Below are 27822 nucleotides of genomic sequence, written 5' to 3'. Positions count from 1 at the left end.
CAGCCATTGATTATGTGGACAATCGCTCCATTAATGATGTCCAGAAATTTTAGGCAGAGACTCTGCGTTTTTCCCTAAAAGCCGCTTAAGTAACAAAGCATGTCCATGGATTCATCATGTAACAAGAATTCTGAGGGTCAAGAAATTTGAGGATCTTTTTCAATGTAACTAGCACGCGGTAGCTGTTTTGCCGCCATTCAATAAAAAACATAACCATTAAAGTAAAAAAAAAACAATACTTTTGTTATTTTTGTCACATCAAAATACTTGAAAACATTGAGAATTCCTTTTTAAGTCCCATAGTGACTATCAGTCATTTAATGTGCTCATCAATTGATCATTGCAAAACATATAAACTTTTGGAATCAAAATGCAATAATAGTTTATTGAAAAAATATGTTAGTTAGGATGAAATGAAATGTGACATGTGACATTACATGTGAATATGAATTTATATCCCTTCCCCCCAACTAACGGTGTTTTCAGTTTTTGGAAAATGAGAAAGGGAATACAAATGTGGTGAGGAATTTTCCAAAATCATAACTTTAGCATTTAAGGAATTACATGATTAAAGATTAGAAAAGAACATACCTTCACTTACCTAAAAAGTAGACAAGCTATGTATAGAGAAGAATGTGGTTACTACTGCCGGATCATGGAATATGAAGTAAAAGAATCTGATTTGCTTCTTCTTTCCCTTGGTTGTATGAATTGAGGATGAGATTAGAATCTTTATTGTTATGGCTGTTGAATTCATGTAGTCTTCATTCGTTCCCACTAGGTGGCATAATTCTCATCTACGTGAATAGATGTGTCAATGTCGAACTTAGAAAAGAAATTGTTGGATTACTGACCATTAATGAATGTCATTAACCAACACGAGACTACTCACCATTGATGTCAATGAGAGTCAAGATGCCTAAGTACATCTTACTAGCTATGAACAGATGTGTCGTAGTTGAGTCACCTAGAAGATCCGACAAACATGGGACATTGATGTATTCCCATTGTTTATTGGTGAGAGAGCTTTCCATTAAGGCATGCAAGCCTCAAGATACTTGAAATATCTCTAGTCTTGATCCTAGATGATGTGTTAGAGTCGATGGGTCAAGACTTGTTACAAGGGAGGCCTTAATGAATCCTCCATCATCTAACACGAGTATGAAATAATCATTTGAAGGACTACAGATGGAAAATTTGCATTAAAGAAAGGTTTATTTGACAGAAAGGAAAAGGAAAATGGGGTGACTTTGCTTTGTAAGGGACCTTAATGACTTTATTTTTTGGTTAAGGGTGAGTGAGAATGAGGTAGGAAAGTATGAAGATTGCAAAGGGAAATGAGTTTTTGGTAGTAGCAAGATGGATAGTTATGGATCGACTGCAGGCATATAACGAGTAGCAATGGTGAAATTGGTATCTGTTTAGTAGCAATGGTGTTATGGATCTGATTTGACATGGAATGATCATGCTCTTCTGAAAGAAACTTGGTCTTTTAAAAAGAATTCGTGCATGTACTGATCTTCTTTCATCGTCCTCGAGCCTACAAAAACAGAGAGAGAGAGATGATTAGTCTCTCTTCATCTGATATATACACAAAAACTAAGAAATAGTACTAATAAAACAAATTCAAGGATGAAAAATCAAATGCACTTTTACCTGATTGGAAAGAAATACCGTGGATCACTTGTTATTGTTTTGTTGGTGACTTCTTCATTGTGTTTCTAACTAATTTTGAGCTTGAGACCTCTTCTCCATACACTTAATGCTTCATCAATAGACCATAAACCAAATTTGCATAAGCTATTGAATTATGTCGATTTTCTAGCTACCAAAAACACAGATCATTGCACTACCTTGTCGTTTTACAACTTGCAATTAGACTCAGATGGTGGTTTGTCAATTATTACAGTTGGTTTTTTCATATTTGCAGGGTTTGATGAAAGTCTAAGTTCGTAACTCTGTTTGTTCTTTTTCTCTAGCGCTCCACCCTTGTCCATGAACTTGTGGATCAAGAAAATGCTCAAAATTTAAAATTCTCGGATCAGCTTGAAACCAACGCCAAAGCATAGATCTCATTACCCTGAATCCAACGCAACTTGTTTCACTAAAATCCTACTTCGAATGCTCCTGGAGTCAAGTTGTGTTCGTTTTGGGAAACAACTAAAAAATGAATTTTGAGTTGCAGGAATGCCCAGTCAGCAGTTTTTACGCTAACTAGGTCATGACGTGGCAGGTTTGACTGGACCTTCATTGTTTAATGGATTGTTGACACTTGGCACTGTTTAATTGGTTGACACGTGGCTATTTTTTATTTGCTACGGTTTTGTGTGGTGGCCCAATGAGGGAGTGCCACGTGGGCCAACCAATGGTTGCCATGTGGCCTCCTCATGGTGGACCAAAACTTTTGTGTGAGGCAAAACATCTTCCACAAGAATTGGACCTTAGACCTCATATAAACCAACAAAGTGCCTCTACTAATCCGGCTGTGTTTGTTTCTTGTTAAATACAACTCCCAAATATGTATTTAAATTTTAACTTGCACACCATTAGGGAAAGGGGTCAGGGCTAAGCCCTAGCCCTTGGCCACTCCAGCGCCATGGAACCACAGGTGAGGGCCAAGGGATAGGCCTTAGCCTGACCCACAGTCCCATGAAACCGTAATATGACTAGTGTAAAAGGAAAAAGGTTGTGATGGAGGAATTCGAGCCAGCCCAAGGTCGTATGGCCCTCCATATGACCACACCAGTGGAAAAATTGGGGCTCAATGATAGTTTTAACCCTCCTACAAATTCGACAGTGACTTAGGAATATAGGCCAAGTTTGCGATCTGTTTCCGCTTTTGGGGCGCACAGGCAAGGTTTAGTTTGAATTGTAGGATTATTAACAACAAAATTGGGCAAAAACTTGAAACAATGATATTTTACTCAATTTTTGGCCAAATGAGGTGCAAAAAGAGTCAAAACAGGGGTTTTCGATAGTGCTGGATCCATTGGAGACATTAGTTTTTCTGTTTGAGCTTTGTAAAATCCTGTAATTATACTTTTGAGTATGAATTTAGATCTCTTATCCAATTTTTATTGCAAAATTTTAAAACTAACTTGGTTCAATTTTCTTTTCTGATCTTCCAGGTCACAGAGAGCACAAGAAGAGAGCATACTCAACAATATTGAAACTCTTTATTCATTTGGAATGTGAAATTAAAAATACAAAGTGAAAGGATTTAATCTCTAACTTCAAATTGTGGCTCTCAAAATTCTATTTGTCTCCTTCTCAAATATTCCTTCTCTTTCTACATCTTCCCGCAAATGATTAATGCGCTGGGTGGAACTTACTACACCACTAATAAATAAAATTGCAAATAAAATGAAATCTAATTTAAAAACTTAAAAAACATACACACACACATTACCAAACTTGGTTTTATTCATTGATTCTATCCTACTCTACTCTACCGGAAATAGAAAAATTAATCAAGTGTATGCATATTTCTAGTGTAACCATGTGCGTAACAAGAGTAAAAATATATTCATGCTTAGTTCTAAAAAATATGCATTAAAATACATCAAATCATGAAAAAACGGTTGTTTTGATAATGCAATTAAGAAGTAAGGAAGAATGGAAGATTGATGTGACTTGATCCTTGATTGGAACCATTTTTCAATAAGGTCATGACATTCCTAATTCCTTTCTTGGTTTAGATCACATTGAATATCATCCTCTGTTATGCATTCCTCAATCTTAGATTCCATGGGTGGCTTCTCATCAAAAATATTACATGATTCTTTAGTCTCTTCAACAAATTGACAAGAGGAATCAAAAGAAACTTGAAGATCTTCTTGTGGGGTGGGAGAGATACACAAGTTTATGCATGCAGTTAAAATATACTCTTCCTGAGAGGCAAATATCCCAATTGTTGCTAAGATTCGAGAAATTTCTTGGAAAAACATTTTTCAAATTTTTAATTGTCTGTGAATTACTCCAACTGGTTGATAATTCCTATCGTGCACACATATTAGTACAAATTTTTGAAAAACAAAAAAAATATGCGAAATTAATTTAATATGATTTTAACCATGAATCTAAGAATGAATGCAATTATAATGAGTTGTCTAAACTTTCAAAATAAAGACCTATGTATACCTCCCCGGCAACGACGCCAAAATGTTGGGTGATTTAATTGCGAGTTAAATCCTTGTCATTAATTGTTAACCCAGGGTTCGTAGACCTGATGAGGTATACCTGTACTATATGTACTAGGTAGTTATTTATCAAAATAGATTAATATAATGCAACTGGAACTAACTACAAATTTAATTAAATCAATCTAATCCAAACCAAACCAAACATAAAGAAATTGAAATCACACTTGCATAAAGGAAATCACACTTGCTTGAAAATGAAATCACACTTGCATAAATGAAATCACACCACACTTGCATAAATGAAATCACACTTGCAGAATTCAAATCACACCACACCCTCTGAATTGAAATCACATTTGCTGAAAGGAAAAACACACTTGCATAAAATGAAAACACACTTGCTGAAAATAAATGAAATAAAGCAACTACACTATGTTACCAATATGTACAAAGGTGTGCAAACTGTGGTTGATGGGGGCCCTCCATTCCTCAGCAAGCACATTGAACAACTATCACATCTTGGAGATCAAAGTGGCAATATGTATTTCATAAAATGAAGTTACAAGATATTACAAGAATTCTCTATCCTCACTTTACAAATTACATCTTGGACGGAACTTGGAACATCCAACTAAAAACTAACACCTAATCTGTAACTAGTTAACAACCAATTAACAACACTTTGTATGAAGGGTGTGCTCCTATTTATACAAAAATTGAGGATAACTATTCAATAAATATAGATCATTAGATCTCTCATAAATCCACATTTATCTCTTGTGGTTACAACCAATCTCCTAAAAATGTAAGATACAAATCCTCTCAAAATTCTCTCATCCATGATTCTTCTCCTTTGAATGTGCATAGTTAATGATCCACATCTCCTACAATTATTCCACAAATCTTTATGAGATGGAATTTGAAATTCGAATTTGTGGTTGGGTGGCCAAGTAGGACCCTTCCAGAATCTCCAAGTAGGCCTACAATATCACACAACTCATAACACTTTTAGATATATATGAAAATATGGTAATTTCCTAATATTTAATCTCAAATTCTCTTAAAATACTTAAAATCAATGACATAGAAAATAATAATGATAAACCCATATAATCATGAAAATGGTTACTTAATGTAGGGTTATGGGGTTACAGAGGTATGGAATGAGGATCAAATGATGGAAATGAAGGTGAAAGTGGATGACATTTTGGAGGCCCGACACAAAGGATAAGTGACTGAAATCTGAGATGGAGCTCTTCACAGAGTTGCCTGAAAGATAAACGCTTAGATGCCATTGTGAAATTTAAGGGCAGAGTTATATCCAAATTAACGAGCCTCAAAAGTGGCGAATCGATCCAAGAAACCAATTCAGTCATGAATGATGTAGAAGATGGACGAGAACTTATAACTAATTCCCCTTCCCAATGACACAATTCTCATCATTCTGCCTTAAAATTTTGCATTGTTTCTTCCAAAGAAAACCATCATGATCCTGAGCGAAGATCATTTCCAAGAACTAGGTAGATAGATGTAGTAATAACAAGCATGTGAGCATGAGAAAGCATCATATGCATGGAAACATGTCTCGTGTGATGTCACATCAAGAGGGATCTATATATTCTCATGTATCTAGAACATTAAGCCTTCAAGGGGCATGCTAAGGGAATAGAGGGTGGCACAAAGAAGAGGATGGGGAAAGGTGAGGGGATAATGAGGATGAGGGAGATTATGGAATATGAGGGGATGGCAAAAAGATAAGGGGTAAGAAGGGTAAGGGAGCTTCATGAATAATTCAAAAAAAACAAAATTTCATAAAAGGGGTAATCCAAGGGGAGGACCAAAAGCTAAGAGTTTTGAAGCCTTAGGAGATGGGGCAGAAACAACTTGAGTCATTTATTTTTATCTTGGTCTCTTCCATAGAGCAATCTTTATTTTCTTGTGAGTCGACATCCATGTTATTAATTCTAAGAATATGATAGAATTCTTTGGAATGGAAGGATTCTACCAGTCCTCTGATTCTTTGGAGCACCAATGCAAGGGAATTATCCTTTGGGTTGTCTTCCTTAATGAGATAATGGATTGTAATTAGCGAATCTCCAAGTATAATAATATCTTTGATTCCTTTGTCTTTATAAATGCATGAACCTCGAAGAAAGCCATACATCTCAACCCGATTGTTGGTGTCCTTCCCAAGCCCCATGTAAATTTGATTTCTATTATTCCATCAAGATTGAGTAATATCCCTCCCCCTCCTACCACCCCTTATGTAAATAATACCATCAAGAACTAGCATAGATCTATTTTAACTAAGGATATACCAAGCAGTGAGAGGAATCAAATCTCTCAAAGTGTCAAACTTTTCTTTAAGTTTTTGCACTCAAAAAGAAGTTTGTATCTTGAGAGATTTGATCCCTTTCGATGCTTGGTAGATTCAAAGTTAAGATAGATTTATGCCGATATATAATACTAAAAGTTATTGTAGCTCTTTTATATATATATATATATATATATATATATATATATATATATATCTTCACATTATATATAATGTGAAGATATATATATATATATCTATATATATATCTATATATATATATATATATATCTTTTTTATATATAATGTGAAGATATATATATATATATATATATATATATATATCTATATATTACAACAAAATTTAAAGATTAAAAGATTTTTTAATATATATGCTTCCTTTGTATATTTAACTTTGATTTTTTATATTTATATTTTTATATTTTACTTTAAAGTTCTTTTGTTTGACTAAGAGATTGTCTTCTTCAGACATACGGAAACAATTTAACATCCTAAGACCTAAAGGCATCTGGCAGGAGTGAAAGTCTGCTCCTTTACGGACCACCAGTGGGTCATTCTTGGTGGCTTGGTTTTCCTTGAATAACGATGATGAAGCAACCTGCATTCACGGATAGTAGTCATAGATGGTTGTCCTCGCTGTGGGTTTGACCACTAAGTTATGATAAGTTTTCCCACTATTTAAAAATTATTTAACTTTTATATATTATTGAAGTATTATACTTCTATTATAATTGTTTTTAAATTTATATAATTTAAGTGTGTATGGTATAAATAAAAAATTAACACACACACACACACGCATATTCAAAAAAGATGATGACAACAAATTTAGATATTAAAATATATATATTTTTAATATACATATATTTCTTTTATATATTTATATATTTTTAAAATATTTTATTTTTAATATAATTGTTTATAAATATATAAATTTATATAATTTAAATATGTATGGTATAAATAAAAATTTAACATCACCTATATTTCGTGGATGGTAAACTTGTTGGCCCTAATTGCCTTGCCCCAAAGGAATCAAAGAATGTTGAACTCGTGATCAACAACAACTATCACAATATCAAATAACTTCACGTCTCGCTAGACCACTCTAACTAACCCTTTGAAATATTACACTTTTCTTATCATTATTGATAAATATACAAATTTATACAGTTTAAGTGTGTTTGGTATAAATAAAACATTCTCTCTCTCTCTCTCTCTCTCTCTCTCTCACACACACACACACACACATTAAAAAATAATGATGATGATGGTGGGAATAATTTTATTGACTAGTAGTAACCTAAGTCACCTTGTTGGTGTTGGTGTTCGAGTTCTAAGACTTTAAAGTTACATAAAAATCTGACACTTAAAATTATGAAAATGAAATTTAGTATTAAATGCAACATACTAACAAATTTGAAAATAATATATATATAAACTCTTTTATTGTGCCAAGAGGTGCTTCTGTAGAGGTAATGTAAGAAAGTATGTCAACATTCGAGAAAAATATATGTAAAAAAGTGTTGACTCAATTAATAATTAAAAAAAAAATAGTAATAAAAATAATAAACTTCAATTTGTTACATGGTAATTTTGTTTCTGTTGATAAAATTGCAAGATTTATTAGATAAAAGAAAATTGTAATATACATATGACATTAGAATATATAACATATAAATAATAGCTATAAATTAAGATTCATTCTACCATATAAATTAAAATAATGATTGTGTAAATAGCTTTAAATTTAAAACACATAAAAACTTAATACTTATAATATAACAAGATTTTTTAACCATGGATATTCACCCCCACTTTATCATGGATATTATTAACTTGTAAATAAGTTTTGTTACAATATAACTAGAACACTATGGCTTATCAATACCACATGCCCAAAAATCACAACCCATTTCACAATTTAAATATTTTAGTTTAACTTTATTTTATAACATTTTTTATTAAATCTAAAAGAAAAAAGGTTATAATTACTTTTCAGATATATCTAAACCCTCTATCTACACTACTCCTAAAAATATTCAGTAGATATTCCATCGAGATTAAATCAAGGTTTTAATAATATAAAAAATGAGAATATTTTTATATAAAGACGTGATATTTATATGATATAAATAATATTATTAAGAACTAGTATATATCCATCTTAACTAAAGATCTACCAAGCTATAAGATGAATCAAACCTCTTGAGGTGCAAACTTTTCCTCAAGTTTTGCACTAAAAAAGAAGTTTTCATTTTGAGATATTTGATCCCTCTTGGCACCTCGTAGGTCCAAAGTTAAGATGGATCTATGTTGGTATATAGATGTGAAATTTATATAATATAAAAATATTATTAAGAAATGGCATAGATCAATCTTGCCTGAGGATTTACCAAGTGATGAGAGGAATTTCATCTCTCGAGGTGCAAACTTTTCCTCAAGTTTTGCACTCGAAAAGCAGTTTGCATCTTGAGAGATTTGATCCCTCATGGTGCTTGGTAGATTTGAAGTTAAAATGCATTTTTTAATGCATAAATGTATTCAACACCCTGAAAAACCCCAGACTAATCTGCGAGATAGACTGCTCACAAATTTTGGATTTAGACTAAAGTTGGGGTCAAGTAGGATTATCGCTTCATAGATGGATTGTTGATTTCGACTTTACTCAGGAACTAGTAGATTTCCTAAAGGTTCAAGCCATCCTTTAGGGGTTACCTTTGGCCTTCTAGAATGCAGATGTATTGAAGGAAACAGGGAACAATCTAGGCACTTTTGTCAGTCTTGAACAATGTTGAGAAGCAAAAAAAAATATCACAGGTGGGCTTGGATTCAAATCGTGGTCAATCTTAAGGATAAGAATACTGTAGAACTGAAATTGAAAATAGAAGGTCACATTTGGAGTGTATTATTGGAAGATTCCATTTCATTGTTTCCTCTGCCATGAGGTCGGACACATTCGGGAAAATTGTCACAGGGTTTATCCTACTCCACCCTATTCAAAAAAGAATAGAGGATCAATAGAAAGCATTAACATTTCTCCTAAAGATTCTCCACCGGGGCATCCTTCTTTTGTTCTAAATTTGATTGCCTCTACATCGCTTCCTTTCTCTTTAGGCACCTCTCTAGACAATGCAAATTCTATTGGTAAGACTTCTCGTTCCCCTCCTCCCTCCTCTTCTTTCTTTATTTCCCCTTCAACTCCTCCCTCTTGGCCTTACCCCCATTCCCTTACTAGATGAATTGCATACAGCTCTTGATTTTGGTTAGGTGAACTTTGAATGATTATCTAATTTGAAACTTCTTGATATAAGTGCCACTCCCTTCTTCTTCAAGAGGAGGAGCATTGGAGACTGAAAAGCATAGTATGGTTCCAAGAAAGGGACAAAAACTCAACTTTTTTTCATCAGAATGCAAATGAAAGGAAGCATTTAAATACAAGGATTCTGATGGTCACTATTTATTCTCTCTCGAAGACAAGACAGAGGAAGTATATCATTTATTTTAGTATTTTTTTTGGCTCCACAAGGATGCCAAATTCAAAACATTCTACACGTAGTTTCCATGTTCCCCTATCTTTTCATGGAATAAATGCATGCCTTTTTATCTGACAAGGTCACTGAAGTGAAGGTCCTAGTTGCATTATGTTCTATGCAAAAATCTAAAAGCCTAGGTTCAAATGATTTTTCGATCAAATTACATTTGTGATTCTATGATCTAATCAAAGTCATCAAAGTCATCAAAGAATCCAAGGATCAAGGAAAGGTTTTGGGTACATTTAACACCACATTTTTATGTCTTACTCCTAAATCTTAGTACGGGACATCCTTCACATACTATCATTTGATTACCCATTGTGATGCTATTTATAAACTAATTTCCAAGATCATCACCAAGATATTGACGCCCATTTTAATTGCATTCATATATGAAGAGAAATTTGGTTTTCTCCAAAACAGAAACATCCATAATCTGGTAGTAGTAGCTCCAGAGCTCTTACATTATGTAAAGGATTCAAAGTTAAATATTGTAATTCTCAAGTTAGATCTCTCAAAGGCCTTTGATCGAGTGGATTGAAATTTTCTTATACTTGTCCTTATTCGGATGGGCTTGGTAATCCTCATGCTCAATTGGATCATGGGCTACATTCAATATGTTTCCTTTGCTATGCTTATCAATGGGGCTCCCTCTAGATTCTTCTAAGCTTCTTGAGGTCTCTGATAGGGATATCCACTTTCTCTCTTGTTATTTCTTATGCTTTTTGAAGCTTTTAGTAGACTCATTGAGATGCACATAACGTCAAGCTCCTTGAAAGGTATTAGAATATTTGACTTTGTTCAAGTTTCTCACCTACATTTTGTAGACGATGTTATGTGTTACATCTAGGGGAACCAAAGAGACATCTTCTCCCTTAAGAGTGTTATTGATTTGTTATGTTTGAACATTGGGATGGTCATAAAATTCCAAAAATCATGCTTGATAGATCAAGGAAATTCAGATAATCAAGAATCTAACAAGAAAGTATTTCTCGTTTCCTTTGAAACAATCATGGGATGGGCTTAAGTACCTTGGTTTTTTCTTGAATCCGAACAAATATAGGAAATGATTCTAGGCTTGGATGGTAAAGAAGGTAGAAGCCACAATCTCTATGTGGGCTTTAAGATTCATATCTTGGGGTATTCACTTAGTGTTGATGAAATCCATCTTAGAAAGTATACCAGTATATTTAACTTCAATTGTTGTTGTTCTGAAAGCAAACCTCAATAATATTCATAAACTAAATTTTCAGATTTTAAGGTCGAGAGCTAGAATTCAAAATGGTACGACTCTGGTTAATTGGTCTTGTTTAGCCTCCTCCACGAATATAGGATTTTTGGGCATAACAAATATCTCTTTTTGTCAAAGCTCTAGCTAGCAGGAACCTATGGAGATTCGTTCAAGGTAGTTCCCTTGGAGCTAAATTACTCAGGCTAAATACTTTCCTAAGATGTCTATTTCATAATGGTTTAGCCTTCCTAGAAATATGCCAAAGGTTCAATAGTTTGGAAGGCATTAATAGGGGCTTTCCCCCTCATTGGTAAATGGGTGGTCTCGTGAGTCCATAATGGTTGTAATATTAAAATAAGGAGATATCCTTAGTTTGGAGTGGTCAATGATTACCTCCTTTATGAATCTCTCCTTCATGTGCTCAGATAGACAAATATTTTCTACTTGGTTGATGTTAAGGCCCAAATTCCACAAATTAGAGGCAAAATTGGTTGGAAGTTTTATTTTTCTTTGGGCCTTGATGGAGAATTAGTTTTTGAATGGATCACTTTTTCGATCTTCTATTTTTAGCTTCATTAAATTAAAATAAAATACTCTTGAGTCTCTCTATTGGTCCAAAATACTTATATTACAAAATTTACTACCAAATTGGGATATAAAGTTTAGTTCAAAGATAGCTTCGAGGGACATAAGCTATGGTGGTGGAAAAACACTTTCAAAGGTAAGTTCCCCTATTAAATCGAAGGTTACTTCCTGGTTGGCACTCAATGATAACTCTTAACACAAGAAGCTTGTTGGCATTATGATACATATGTTGTACTTGATGGCAACCCACTCATCTCAGATGATAAATTATAGTGCAGAAAAGTTCACGCACTTTTATGCAGAGAAAAGTTTATTTCATGTAGAGAAAAGTTCACGCACTTTTATGCAGAGAAAAGTTTATTTCATGTAGAGAAAAAGTTCACGCACTTTCATGCAAGGAAAAGCGCGTATATGTTGGAGAACTTACCTTTGGTCCATGATAGTTAGTCCTTGGTATTTGAACCTATGGTTTTGGACCATGGTACCTCGTCAGAAGTGTTGATCTCACACACTTTCATGCAAGGAAAAGCGCGTATATGTTGGAGAACTTACCTTTGGTCCATGGTAGTTAGTCCTTGGTATTTGAACCTATGGTTTTGGACCATGGTACCTCGTCAGAAGTGTTGATCTCACGCACTTTCATGGTTGGTTCATGGTATTAGTCCGATAGTTTTTGATCCTATGGTTTTGGCTCGTGGTATTGCATCCAAAAGTGTTGATCTCACGCACTTTCATGGTTGGTTCATGGTATTAGTCCAACAGTTTTTTGATCCTATGGTTTTGGACTGTGGTATTGTGGAAGGCCTAAGACCATATAAGAGGAAGAAGATCATTTGGCAATGTATCATCGAATGAATTGAATATCTAATAAGGGCTAGATCTGAAATATTTGTGATTGGGTTATGGTGCAGATCTGGATCTGAATGAAGGAGGAACCTTAGCGCATAAAGAAGGATAAGTTCTATTGACGGGTCATAATCTTTATGCTTGAATAATAGTATCTTTGTATGATTTTGATCTGTTATATAAGGCGCATGCTTGATCTATAAATCTGACAATCTGGGTTAATTAGTGTCTGAATATTTGAAAGAAGGAATTATTCTTTATAGATCTGCACGCAGGTTGCAGGTTGTTGAAGTAGCGTATATCTTTAAATTATGATCTAGCTGCCTCTGTCTATTGTTGCAGTATTCTGGGTTCAGAATTTGGTGTGTGGTTACTGTTACTGTGTTCTGGGTACAACTGTCAGAGAAGTGTTTACTTGATTCAGTGCTAATTGGGAAAAGGAGATTGTTTGATGCAGATATACTTGATGATTGATTGATGTTCATGGATCCAGTTTGAAAATTTATGAAAAGTGGTCCTTGAAAGAAAAGAAGTAGGGGGTTGTAACTCCCTTCCAGGAGAGAGAGTTGTAGCTCTCTGCAGGTTGCAGCCTGCGTACTGGTAAAGGACTGCACCAATACAAAATCATTGTAAAAGGAGTTTCTAATTGAAAGAAGATAGAGACATATTGCAGCAGGTGGTTTTCACCCACATTGGGTTTCCACCTTATATCTGGTGTTCTTTGGTGTGACTATCTGTTTTTCTTGTTCATGCTCATTATTTTATGGTACTGACATATAATAATTCAAAGTATAAATATATTGAAAAAGAATTAGATAATACTGATTCACCCCCCCTCTCAGTATTATTTCCAACAAAGCTCTCACCAAAGAGGGTTGGTATGGACCTAACAAGTGTGCTATGTGTAAAGCTTAGTTTTAATTTTCCCATCATGACTGTTAGTCTTGTTGATTGCTTTAGATCTTGGCTTTATGATTAAACAATAATCTCTTTTTTTAGCTTGCCTTGCATTCTAGTTGGATGTATCTGGAAAGCTCATAATCTAAGTCTCTTTCAAAGTATTGGCCCCTCGCATGGATCCTGCATAGCTATAGTTATATACCTTGTAAATGAATTCAATTAGACCTGAAATAAAAACTTTCGAGGTTGCCACATCTACCTGAATTAGACTATGAAATCCCATGAGGTTATTTCGATGGGGCCAGCTAAGGCTACCCAACTCGATGTGGAGTTGGTGTAGTCTTTTACTTTAGTCACTCCTATTTCTTGATTGTAGGTATTCTCATGGCAAGGGATCAAACAACAAGGATAAATTTATAGCCCTCTTGTTCCTATTAGAAACTAATTGCAAAAAATATGTTAACAAGATTCAAGTGTTGGACAATTCAAAGTTTGTTATTGAATGGGAAAATTAGAGAGCCTTTGTGAGAAATAATGGATGAGAGTCACTCTTAAGTGACATTTAATAGGTTGTCAACATTTTTGAATGCATCTCTTATAACCACATCCTTCGCGAGCTAAATGAAAAAGAAAATGCCTTATCAAAGGAAGTGATCTCCTCGCTTATAGGTTCAATCAATCTTTATGAATTAAATGATGGTGCTGAGGTGGAATCCATGGAAACCATTCTGCAATCTTTTTTCTTCTTTTTTTTGATGTACTAAAAAAAAAAAACAAAAAAAAAACCTTTTTTGGAGGTATTATGTGAAATATGGTATGGGAAGCATGGGTCAGGAAAAGAGATATTGAGCCCTAACATTAATTGCGCTGAGAGGCACCTTATAGCTCAGTATGGCAACGATGTGTTGTAAAATATTATGTAATGTAATGTCATGTTGACTCAGTCAAATTATTTAAAATAAAATTAAAATTAAAAAACAATAATTTGTTAAGATAAGATTTAGTCATTTGATGGGTTTATCGATGGTGGTTTGCAAGGCCATAGTATTTGTTATGATGATGCCTATTTAAAGGCTTGAGGGAATCCATTATGGAATGCAAGAGTACCAACTTAGATCCATCTTATCTCTGGACTTGATCACTCTTGGCATATTTGATAAATCAAGATTCAATATGGATCTAGGTTGGATGATATGTTTTGACTCTCATTAGTTGATTTGGTGAATGATCAAGACATGCATATCTTCTCTTTTTTTAATATATATGATATTTTTTGTTGAAAAAATTATAATATATTTAATTAATTATTAAATTTTATTAGCATAGTGTGCCTATAAATGTTTTGGCCTTTTTTAACTAGAATTAAATAATATAATTTTGGGCATGATTGTAATTTCTTGTTATTTAAAATGCATTTTTGAATGCATAAATGGATTCAATGCCCTCAAAAAATCCTTGAAATATTTAAATTATCCATTACCTAATTGAAACATACAATTTTAAAAAAATATTACCAATTTTCAAGCAAAATTAATTAGAAAAAATACTCTAAAAAAACCCAAAACATTTATTAATTAAACTATCCTAATATTATATATCTTTTTTTTGTAAGTAAGAAAGATTCTATTAATTCAAAAGGTGGTAATTACATTCAAAGTGGGGTGTCTCGAGCATGAATATCTTACACCAAATACAGACATTCCTCTTACAATTCGTACAATAGTTACAAAAAGAGCCCTTTCCTTTGGGTTGAAGGGAGAGATGGAAGTTCTGCTTGCCAATTTTACAAAAATTACAAAAATAGCTTGGTATCCTCAGAGGGCGAGCACTGGAAGTGGCTAGAAAATCAAAACCACAGAGAGTGCCATAAATAAGTAGAGAGTGCCATATACATGAAGAGAGTACCATAAATGCAGATAGTCATTAAGCAATGTCGTCTGAAGGATCATCCTCTAGTCTGATGGCCTTCTCAGGAGAACTACTAGCAGGGGCGTCTGTAGTGGCCTAGTGGCTGGTGGATGCACCTGTTGTCTCTTTTTTATGCTAGGAGATCCTCCACCGGTGGCCCACATGGTGGCGATGCGACACTTGAGTAAGGCGTAGTGAGGTGAATCCCTTGTAACAAAATGCCTGTGCTGGACCGATTCCACATAGACAGTTTATTTTTCATTCAACATGTCTAACTTGGCCTCCACTGCTTTGGAATTTTTCATATTGTTCTTGCAGCGCTAGGCCAAGCATGGTTTTGAGTTTCCAGGAGAGCTCGATGGTGTGACTGTATAAATTCTCCTTAGCCCTGGGTCAGGTATCCATTCAAATTGAGCATCCACCTCTTTGGTGATCACCAACCTTCTAATATTGTGGGCCTGGAACTCCAATTTATGAATGCACGCTTGTGTTTCAAGGGCAACATAGCCCGCATAATTTAGGGTTTCTCTCCTTGTTGAAGTCTCAGATCTGGTGCAATCATGCATGATGGGATTGTCCCACCTTTCATTATTGCAACCACGACCGTAGTGGGGGGCAAGGCCACGACGATAAGCCATGAAAAGGATGAGAGGGGAATTAGGGAGAAAAACCAGAACAAAGGAGATGAACGTGAAGGATCGAGGGAAAAAAGAGGTTTGGGGAGAAGCGAGTGGGTCAGGGTATTCATAGGAAGATTGGGCGGCCGAGGTAGGAGGGGAAGAGGCTGCCATGAATGCGCCATTAAGTATGGCCAAAGTGAGGTACAAAGCAATCATGAGAGAGTGAGAAATGGTATTGGTCGAGGGATCAGGTTGGTGGTGGTTTTGAAAGATCGTTGCGATCTGGGATTTTCTAACCTCATGCAGAGAATTGGGAATGTTGCTCTCTGAGGGATTATCATGATGGGATGTGGAGATTGTATCGATCTGGTCCTAGTGATTGACATATGATATTAGTATTGAGATCTTCTTGTACTCCATTGTCGATATTATATAAAGCTTCACAATCCCAATGGAGAGGTCCTTCCTCCAGGTCCCTCCATGCAAGGGAGTGGATTCTTGTGCTGCCAGTTGTACCTTCATTGGCCAACCTATCAGCCAGGCTGTTAGCCTTCCATCTGATGGCCTGGAAGTGGATCCCACTCAGCTCTCCAACATGTTGGTTGATGCGATGAAGGGTCTTGCTAAGCCTCAAGTTGTTTGTGACTTTGGTGACAATCGTGCCCTACTGAAGCTTCCGACAGGCCTAGGTAGCTACAGTCGAATCTCCTTCCACGATGAGAGGCCAAAATCCCTGGATTTTGGAAATGTCAAAACCGTTTTCCAAAGCTTGGAGTTCAGCTACATTGTTGGTAGCGATGCCCAGGTTGCTCACATATATCCAAATTATCTCTCCTTTTTAGTTTCTAAAAACTCCCCCAAAACCAGCTGCTCCAGGATTTCCTTTAGCAGCTCCATCGTAATTCAGTTTGAGGATGTATTTTTCAAGAGAATGCTAGTGACAGTGAGCATTTGGGTTCGCCATCATCAAAGTCCAGTTGTTCTAAGGGGGAGGGTTCAACTCGAGGAGTTGCAAGATTATCTGATCAGAAGGATGAGTGGGGTCACTGAAGTTCGAAAATTTGGAGATGGTGACTGATTCCTGGATTACATGTTTAATTGAGGTAAGGAGGCTCTCTTTCAGATTTTTTTTCATCTCTGAATATTCTAGCATTTTTCTCTTTCCAAACAACCCAACATATGGTACCCGCGATAATGTTTCAGGCCTTGTCAACCATTACGTGTGTGGAAATTGAAGGTCTCCAATTGTCCAAAGTGTTGAGGATGGAAGCCCTGTCCCTGTCAAAAGTTTTGAAAACAACCTCAGCCCACTCCCAAAGTCTGTTGGTGTAATCACAAATGTTCAAAAGATGATTAATTGTTTCCTCATTCGCTTCACAAAGAGCGCATATTGAGGGACCCTTGAATCCTCATCGCCATAAATTGTCCCACAATAGACTCTTCCTCTACATGGTTAGCCATAGGAACAGAGTAATTTTGGGCCATAATTGTCTGCTTCATAGAGTTTTCCATTTTTTTGAGGTTGAAGTTGGTCATGGTTTTCCATATAGCCATAGGCTTCTTTGAGATTGAAATTCCCTGCTGAATTTTTACCCCATCTAATCTTATCTTCTCCTTTGTCGAATTGGATTTGTCTTTCTTGAATGGTGTTGGCAAAGGTGTTCCAATCGAAGCCGATGGGCAGAGGTTCCCAGTCTTTGGCTTCCAGCCATTCTCTCCATTTGTCCATTCCAGTGTTGGGATTCCAATAATGAGCAACCTTGTGCTTGCCTTTGTCTTTCATAATAGTGCGAAGTGAGGCAAACTGGTCCATGTTTAAGTCTGGAAGTTATTTCCATGCATCCTCCCAGAAGAGGGATTTTTATCCATTACCAATCTCCCAAAAGTTGTGCTTTCGAATAATAACTTTATTCTCCCAAGCTTGATTCGAGATTGCAGAACCTTTGATGTCACCCATGAGCCTGATGATATCGTCATTTGAGTCAGTAGGCACATATTTTTCCCTCCAAATGAGACCCCAAGATGTTTGCAAGTTTTCTAGCCAACGCCACCAAGTCTTGGCCCTTAGGGCTTTCCCAGGAATATATGGATCCCTCAAACCTAACCCTCCTGCATATTTTGGTTTGTAGACATTCTCCCAAGCTACAAGAGCCCATTTTTTCTTAGTGTCTAAGCCCCTCCATAAAAAGTTCCTTTGAATGCATTTGATGACATTGATGACCGCCTTAGGGGCACCTAGAGCAGAAAACAGATACAGAGGCATGACCTGCAGCACTGATTTAACCAAGACCAGTCTACCCACCAGATTAAGGGAGCGAAAGGTCTAATTGGAAAGTATTTTTCGAAGTCTGTTGAGAAGGTCCTCCCAATTGGATTTTTTGAAGGATTTTTCAGTTAGAGGGACACCTAGATATCTGGAGGGGAGAGAACATTTTTGAAAGCCCAGAGTTCTAGTGATGTTTCTTTGAATGGAAATGGGAGTGTTGAAGAAGAATAATTTAGATTTTTTGAGGTTGATAAATAAAAAAATAAAATAATAATAATAATAATAATAATAATAAATTGAGAATTTCTTAAAAAGTAAGATCTTCCTTGACTATGGGATGGCCATTAGCAAGGTATCATCTACAAATTGTTGATGGGTTGAGGAGGGGGCATTATTATGAAGCTTGAGGCCAACGAGAGAGTTATTAAGGTTGGCTTCCCTTAGGGTTCTACTTAGGCCTTCAGCCATAATGACAAATAGGAAGGGAGACAGGGGATCTCCCCATATTATACCTCTAGAGGCGTAGAAAGGCTTGAAGGGGGGGCATTGATTAGGATGGAGAATAAGGCTCCAAAAACCATGGACATGATCCAATTAATACAATCCTGATTGAAACCAAAGGCCTTTAGGACCTCCTGCATGTAATCCCAGCTTATTTTATCAAAGGCCTTCGACATGTCGAGTTGCATCATCATGCCAGGTTTCTTTTGAAATTTGAGAGAGTGAATCAATTCATGAGATAGAATAATACTGTCCATTATTTTTCTACCCTCCACATAGCCATATTGGTTTGAAGATATAAGGAGGGGAAGGACAAATTTGATTCTGTTGGCTAGGACCTTAGAGATGATTTTGTAGATTACATTACAAAGGGCATATTGGACGAAAGCGATCTAGAGAATCGACACCTTCCTCTTTAGGAATGAGAGTGAGGAAGGTGGAATTAAGAGATTTTAAAACAATTTTGTTGATTCTGGAGTCTTCCACTAGAGCATGAACTTCCTCTTTTAAGAAATACCAGCAGGATTTATAAAAATCAATAGTGAATCCATCAGGTCCAGGGGCTTTCCCATTGGGCATGGACATTACAACCTCCTCCACTTCTTGCATTGTTACTTCCCTTAGAAGCATTTTGTTATGGTCATGGTTGAGGATGGTAAGGATGTTGTGAGTGATTTCCCTGATTGCTTGGGTTTTGTCAACCCTGGGCTCCTCTAGAAGTTTGTTGAAGTATTCATTTAGTTCGTTTGATATGTCCTCATGGGTATGGACAATGCTTCCTTCTTTAGATTTGAGGCCAAGGATTTTGTTATGTCTCCTGTGCTGAATCATGGAGCGATGGAAGAAGGAAGAGTTGCGCTCACCACATTTGAGCCATCGAATTCGAGACTTTTTTTGCCAAAGTTTCTCCTCTTGTAAGACTCTGTCTTCCCACCTCTTGTGGAGGCTGATTTCTTCCTATTTCGTTTGGTCAGTGATGCCATTGCGGATGATTATTTGTTGGAGATCTTCCATTCTCTGTTCTAGTTCTTTTTTGTCTTTGAAGATGTTGCCAAAGACCTCTTTATTCCAGAATTTGATTTTGTTTTTGATGAACTTTAACTTTTGTTAGAATTGATACATTCTTGTACCTGATTGGGGTGGTAGGCCTTCCCACCAATCCTTCAGGTTTTCAATGAAGTTTGTTGCTCAAGCCAAAATGTCTCAAAACGGAAGGGTTGATTTTTGGGACCAGATGAGATGTGCACTTTCAGTGCTATAGGCCAATGATCCGAACCCATTTGGGGGAGGATGTGAGCTTCAGTCTCCCAAGAGGTCATATAAATGGCTTCTGAGAGCAGAAAATGATCTAGCCTAGAGGCGATTTGTCTTACTCCACCTCTTCTGTTGTTCCAGGTGAAGGTGCCATTTACAGTTGGGATGTCAATCAGATTAAGCTTGTCAATGGTGGCTTGGAAGACTTCTGAGTCCTTGTCTAACTTGTGAATCCCTCCTTTCTTTTCATCTAGATTTAGGACCATATTAAAATCCCCTGCGATGATTTTGTAGGGCAGAGGTATGGTATCAATGATCTTCATGACCATGTGTAGCATTTGGATTCTCTCAACAACTTTGTGGGGAGCGTATATGTTTGTTACACATATATTATCATTGGAACCAATGATATTTAGAACTATAGTGATGGATCTTCTCGTTGCAATATATGAGGTTAGCTCATAAAGAGAGATTTTCCATAGAATCAGTTGCCCTCCTGCAGTGCCAATTGTTGAATTGGCGATGTAGCTATAGTTTTTGAAGCAGTTCTTTTGAAGAGTATTAAGGTTCTCCATGGAAATCTTAGTCTCTTGAATGAGAACAATGTTTGGTTTGTCTGTGATGAGTCTGTGTTTTAAGACTCTTCTTTTTCCTAGACCATTTAGGCCTCTTATATTCCATGAGATACAATTCATTGATAAAGATGGGGGGTTAGAGTGAGAGATTTTACCTTGCCCTCATTGAGAAGTCTTGCTCCAAGTTCCTAGAGGAGTTGGCTTGTGGTTTTCCTTCCTCTTTTTATGCTAGGTCCTTTGGGGTTGTACTGCTTGACTGTCATGTTTTCCAGTATTCCTTTGTGTGCCAGGTCCTCTGGGAACTTCTTGAGCGTACCTTGTTTTAGTTCTTCTTGTAAAAGGTAAGCTCCCTCTATTCTCTGTATGTGCTCATCAGGTATAGTTGCTAGGCCATTTTTTTTCCATTCTTCTACTATGGAGATGAGATCAACTCCTTCGAGGGCTTCCTCTATTACGTGGTCTTCAAGGGTAGTTTCTATCATTACTAGTTCCATATCGGTGTCCTCTGGAATGTGGTCTTCCTTTGCTTGAAAATGCTTGGAATGATCCTCCGGTTGTGTCTGATTTGCTGAGTTTTGGACTATCCTTTTGTTTTCTTCCTCATCTTTGCCACCTGAGATTGGTTCTTCTTGGTCTTCCTGTAGGGCTTCATATTTGTTTTTGTTGGTTACTTGATATTGACCTTGTTTCCCTTGAGTCTTTCTGTTGTGCCTATTTTTGGGTCCCACCTTGGTGAAACCTTGTTCATCTGATTTCTTTTGGGCTTGAGTGTTTCTTTGTTGTGCCTTGTTCTGGGGGAAGTCCCTAAATAGGTGCCCATGTTCATGGCATTTTCTACATCTAAATGGTATATGCTCATAGTCAATATTTTGGAGCCAAGCTTCATCTCTGAAGACTAACTTGATTGCCTCTGGTAGAGCACCTGAAACATCCATGTAAACACATATTCTTGCGTAGGAGACATAGTAACCATTCCTGGTTCCCTCTGACATTTTTATATATTCCCCTAGCTCATCTCCTATTCCCTTTAGCACTGATGGTGACCAGTAGTCCGTGGGTAGCGAATAGAGCCTAACCCAGACCGAGACTCTAGTAAAGTCCTCCTTTTCAGGGGTAAAATTCTCCTTCCAATAACGCATATAGAGCCCAACTGAGTTGAAGAAATATGGGCCTCCTTCGAATATACAATCTTTGTCTTCTAGGAGGTCAAAAATGACTGTGAAGAATCCCTTCGATCCAAGTTGCAGTCTGATCTCTCCTTTAGGATGCCATTTTTTCTGAATCCACCAATTCAACGCTTTTTCAATGAGCCATATTTCCATGAATTTACATATAATTGCGCGCTCCGGCATGTAATCTTTCTAGGCGACCACATCTGGGTCCTAGATTTCCAACACCATAATCTTTTTTGCCTTAGGTTTGCAATTATTGCTGGCTTTTGACTTGGTCCCTTAGGGACTTTCCAAATGGGAATGGTCAGGTCTGGCTTCCGATCCTTCTTGCAAAGTCGAAGCTTCTTTTAGACATTTCCATTTACTTGCTTGTTCGCTCTTGCAGATTTAGGAATAAAGGAAGAGTGAAAGGCATTGTAGGTAGTAAGCCTAGTGAAGAATGAGATTTTAGGCTCCTTGTTCTTGCCTGTGATAGTATCCCGAAAGGAGGGGGACGTAGAGCCCCCTCCGGGCTCTGCCATGCTCTGAACCATGCAGGATGATAGAAACCCTAGCGACAGAGTTCAGAGAGCAGAAGAAAATTTTTTCTGCTCCAAAAAAATCCTATGGTCAACATTAATTTATATATCACACATAACATAACTATCATATTACATCATATATAACAACTGATAAATTATATTTATATTATAACGGCCCAGATCCATCTTAAATCTGGATCTACCAAGTGCCTAGAGGGATCAAATCCCTTAAGATGCTGACCTCTTTTAGAGTGAAAAGAGATTTGATCCCTCTCGATGCTTGGTAGATATGGAGTTAAGATGGATCTGGGATGGTTTAATCCCTCCCTTTAAATAGGCTATATTCCACATGAATTATCTCTCTGTCTTGTCGAGTTCTAAGAAGAAAATAAACATTACAAAGATAAGAACTAACTCCCATGAGATTAGAAGTGAGACCAGGCGTTGGTGCATTACCAAAACACCTTGGGAAGAAATAATTTGTCAACTGTGCGATACAAAGAGGATTGAAGATGAAAAACACTTTCTCTTGGATTGTCTGATTCTTACTTGCATTCGTTCTCATTTCCAAAACATTTGCCACACTACCAACCTTCTTGACTTATTGAGTTAGGAAAACTATAGTGATATAAGAACACTTCTTTCCCTTCTATTTGATCATAAAAATAAAATATTTAAAAGTCTCAATTAATGTATTTCTTTAGGTTCGATAAACCTCATTGGTCTTAGTGGATGTTAATCATGATCATCAGCATCACCATGGTTCTCAATACCATGAGTCATTTTTATTTTATTTTTATAGGGTTATTTTTACTTTTATTTTTATTATTTTATTTTATTTTGACCTAGTTAATTTCCCCATTTAAATAGGCTATATTTCACATGAATATCACATGACATTTTTATTATTTTTTTTATGATTATTTTCATTTTGTTATTTTTTACTTTACTTTTATTCTTTTATTTTATTTTGACCAAGTTAAAATGTTTACATTACATTACATTAATCTTTTAGAATGTAGATTTCCACATTTGTAATTCATCATGAGAAAATTAACAATTGTTGAAACGTCCAACAATTGTTAACACAATTTCTCCAAAACAGTTTATCTCATTATAAATTAATCTTTTTATTTTATTTTTATTTATAGGACATGACATTACGCTACAACATATCTACCATACTGGATTGTGCCTCTTCATGCAACTAATACATTATAATATACATTATATTATATTATGTACAAATAATATATGATCTACAATATATATGTTCTTAGATATAACGAAACTAAATTTATATAATACATTAGGAAGGTTTTATTGTTATTTAAACCAAAGCCTCTCAACACAACTAATATATTATAATATATATTATATTATATTATGTAAAAAGTATAATATATGATCTACAGTATATATATTCTTATATTTAGACCAACCTAGATTTGTGAAGCACCTAGTGAGATCAAATCTTTTTTCACTCTACAAAGATGTTTGTACTTTAAGAAATTTGATCCCTTTAGGTGCTTAGTAGATTTAAAATTAAGATAGATATAAACTAAAGAGCACCTCTTGAGGCAATTATATTTAATATTTAAAATTACTGTATTAAAATTTATAATATTTAAAAATAATTTTACTATAGTTTAATAATTCATATTTAATAATTTAAAAATATTTATCATATTTAGAAATGATATTATCAATTTTTTTTGGGTATCCCAGAGGAACCCAGCAGCTAGCCTAACACGTAACTACTAGTAAACCTCTCAGGATTTATCGTCTGTCCTCCTCTCCGTAAAATGGGTCGCAAACATGGGGATTTGAACCTTGGATCTCTTAATTTTCATAGATTTCACATTACTTCGATCACAAATTGAGCTACCTCCGAGAAATATTATCAAAATTTTAATCTATTATATATATATAATTTATTATTGACAAAGAAAATATAATATAATTAGTTTTATTTTATAATTTCAACTTAATATTTATTATTATTGTTATTATTGTAGTTTTTTTTTTTTGTAAGTCAAAGTTTTTTCATTTCTCAAAAGGTATGTACAGAGATATCAAAATGCATGTGGCATCACCCCAACTGGGTTTGATGACCAATGCTATTGCCGTACTACAGACAAAAAACAAAATACCCAACTGAGAGGTCCACAGCCTTATAGGCCTTACACAAAAAAAAACTAACAAGACACCAATTACCATAATCAGTCATCATAAGTGATAGAAGCAAGATTTCCTAGCATCGTTCCTAGAGGAGGAAGTGGGCAGTATAAACAGTGGACATGTTACTCAAAGTGAGGAAGCCAAGTTTCCAGCTTCTCAAGTTTCTCTGTCAGCAGATTTTGGCCACGCCAAACAACCAAATTTAGTTCATGAACGTGGCATTGAAAGCAATGGATTTTCTCTCGCTTAGCCATAAATGCCTCATGTTCTTCTATTCGGACCCTGTCATGAGATTCCAGCGTGTCCATTATGGATTGGAACATCTCATGTTGTGTTGAAGTTCTCTTGTTGCGACCAACAACTACACGTCCAACTGACCCCACATTTCTTGTCTTGCCACTCCGCCCCCGTGAGTTCAAAGCTCAACCACGATCTGTGTCCCTGCTCTTACTGCGTATTCCATGACCCCCATGAGCTTTGCCTTGCATTATTCTCGCATCATGACTACTATTATCAACACCAACTTCCACACTGCCACCTGGGGAACTAACAAACTCAGTTGCCCCCTCTCCCAGCCAGGACAATTCTGACTTTGCCAGCACAGGAGCTCGTGAGGAACGTGGAACCAACTTCTTCCTGGTAGCCCTGCCAGAACCCAGAGTCCCGTAGCGAACCCAAATTGACACCAACATCCACCCATTCAACTCCTGAACCATGCCACCAACAACTACACACCCTACCAGCCAGTCGATCGCCACCTGAGACCCTTCACTCCACACCACAATAAAAATAGGCGAAATGTCCTAGCTCCGTTGGTCTCCACTGTTCGAATTCTCCAAGAATCTATCAAAGATCCAAATTAACACTCCCAAATGACCCCTCACTTGGAGGGTCCAAATGAAAACCACCGAGATAAACACATAGAAGGAAAAACACCTAGAATCCCAAAAACTCGACCGATGCTAGAGCCATTGGGCTTCCCCGAAAGGAATTCTTTGTCCATCATCACCAAGATAGACAAACCAGACAATGCCAATCACGAAGAACCAATATATAGCATACTCCAGAGCCTCAGCCCGAGCAAAATCACCGCCACCAGAAACCTTGACACCATTGCCAAGAGCGCCAACCACCTTACACAGGGAACCAAAGCACCACCACCTGAAATACCAACGCAAGAATCTACCCAGGCTCAAGACACTTATACCCAATACCATCCACTTCTCCAACCAGTTGTCCCTCTTGCCAAAGAATGAAAAAGAAAGTTTCACCGAGAATGGCAAGGAGAGAGTTGTTACCTCAATAATCCCGCAGGAGGAGTGACAATTGGCGGTCCTCCACCATACCCAAACGACCCGAAGCAAATGAAACACAGACAAATTCGCATCCCACAAAGAGCCTACTACCATTCAAACTGTTTCATATTCGGCCCTACTTAATCACCTTATCTCAAACACCATGAATCCCTAAGATTGTCCTACTCCCTCTTGCTTAAGCAAAGGATGATGTTTCACACATTCTGGGGCATAGTCATCAACCACATCATAATGGAAGGGCACATTGCCTGCCCTCCTCCATCCATGTCAAATGTTGTATGTCATACTTCGCATGTCGATGAGTTCAAGTGTTCGACACCCCCATCGGGGAAATATATATATATATATATATATATATATATATATGGACACACACACACACATAAAGTCTAACTTATAAAATGATTTTGTTTCACTTGAATTTGAGGATACAATTTCAAGCAAGCTTGTGATATTTTGTTATTTAAAATACATTTTTGAATGCATAAATGGATTCAACACCATAAAAAACCCGGAATACCAGAATTTTACATATTAAAGAACTTAAACTCAAGTTTTTAAAAATCCTTGCCAAATTTAAGTTAAAATTAACAAAAAAAACCATTTTATCTATTAATTAAACTATGCTTATATATTTTTATAAAATCCATTCAAAATTTATATTCTTTTAATATATAGATAATATTAATACACAAACTACATTAATATATTAATATTTAAATATTGTTTCAAAGTCAGTCAATCGACACATAAGATAACCCTTAAATATCTCAATCTAAAAATATTGCTTTGAAAATTACTGAAAACGATTATTTTCATAGTGATGTCTTTTGCTTTGTTTTGTTTACAAAAGCAGGTTTTAATTTGTGGAGGCCCTTATGGTGTGAGACATTTCCAATAATTTGGTTTGTTTTTCATGGCACACTTAATTGCGTTGCTATTATATCAATCGAAGATGTTAATGATTTCAATTGAAAGAAAGAAAGAAAGAAAGAAATTATTTTAACGTCCACGAGGCCAAAGATAGCCTATGGGACATATTTCTTCTTCATCTGCTTGATGTATTCGGCTCCTTTTCTGTGAAGCTTCACAATAAATGCTCCCAGCGTCTCGACAAACCCCTCGCTAAATAGATTATCCCAAGAGCTAGCTGCCAGCATATCTGCATAACTTTGTCTATTGTCTTTGAAGGCCTCACATTCTAAAATGAAATGTTTTTCTGTTTCCACTTTTTTGGAAGAACAAAAAATGCATACTCTTTCTTCCCACACTTCTTTTGGCTTTTTCCAACGCCCTGTTTCACAACAGAGTTGATGAGAATTAGTCCTTAACTGAGCAACAAGAATTTTGGCTCTCTAAGAGTTATTGACCTCTATGTATGCTTTTGGTTGATGACTATGAGTGGGATTAAACACTTCAATATAGTACTTTTTCTTTCTTCCTAGCTCCTTATCCCAAATACGCTTGTGGAACTTTTCCATAACAAGATCTTTTATCTCTTCTCTGTTTCTGGGACACGTGTTCAAGCAAATACCCCATTTACTAAACCATTTGTTATTTTGCTGCAACCAAGTTTTTTAGTTTTTTTGCACAATCTGTCATTAAAGACAACCTTAAGCCATCTACCCTCTTCCATTTGCTCAATTTTTTTTAAATACCTTATGACTCGCACCATAACAATTGCTTCAATAGGAGCAACCCCTGTTTCACTTAACAAGATAGCATAATGAACTGCACTTTTAATCTTGAATTTGTTTGTAATCAAACGCTTCTAAATTTTCTCAATTTGTCTCCACTGCATGTCGGATGTACTGCTGGCCCATAGTTCACAACCATAGAGAATCACCAGAATCACTAGAAGCCCAAAAAAAGTTTGAGTGGTTTTCCAGTCCCATAACTCTGCCTCTCTACACCTATTTTGAAAAGCATAAAA

Source organism: Pinus tabuliformis, chromosome 5_1 (assembly GCF_031772625.1).
Source record: "Pinus tabuliformis cultivar Carrire ecotype Pingquan chromosome 5_1, CPIR1, whole genome shotgun sequence".
In the NCBI taxonomy this organism is placed as follows: domain Eukaryota; kingdom Viridiplantae; phylum Streptophyta; class Pinopsida; order Pinales; family Pinaceae; genus Pinus; species Pinus tabuliformis.
Note: the sequence above shows the minus strand (reverse complement) of the source record.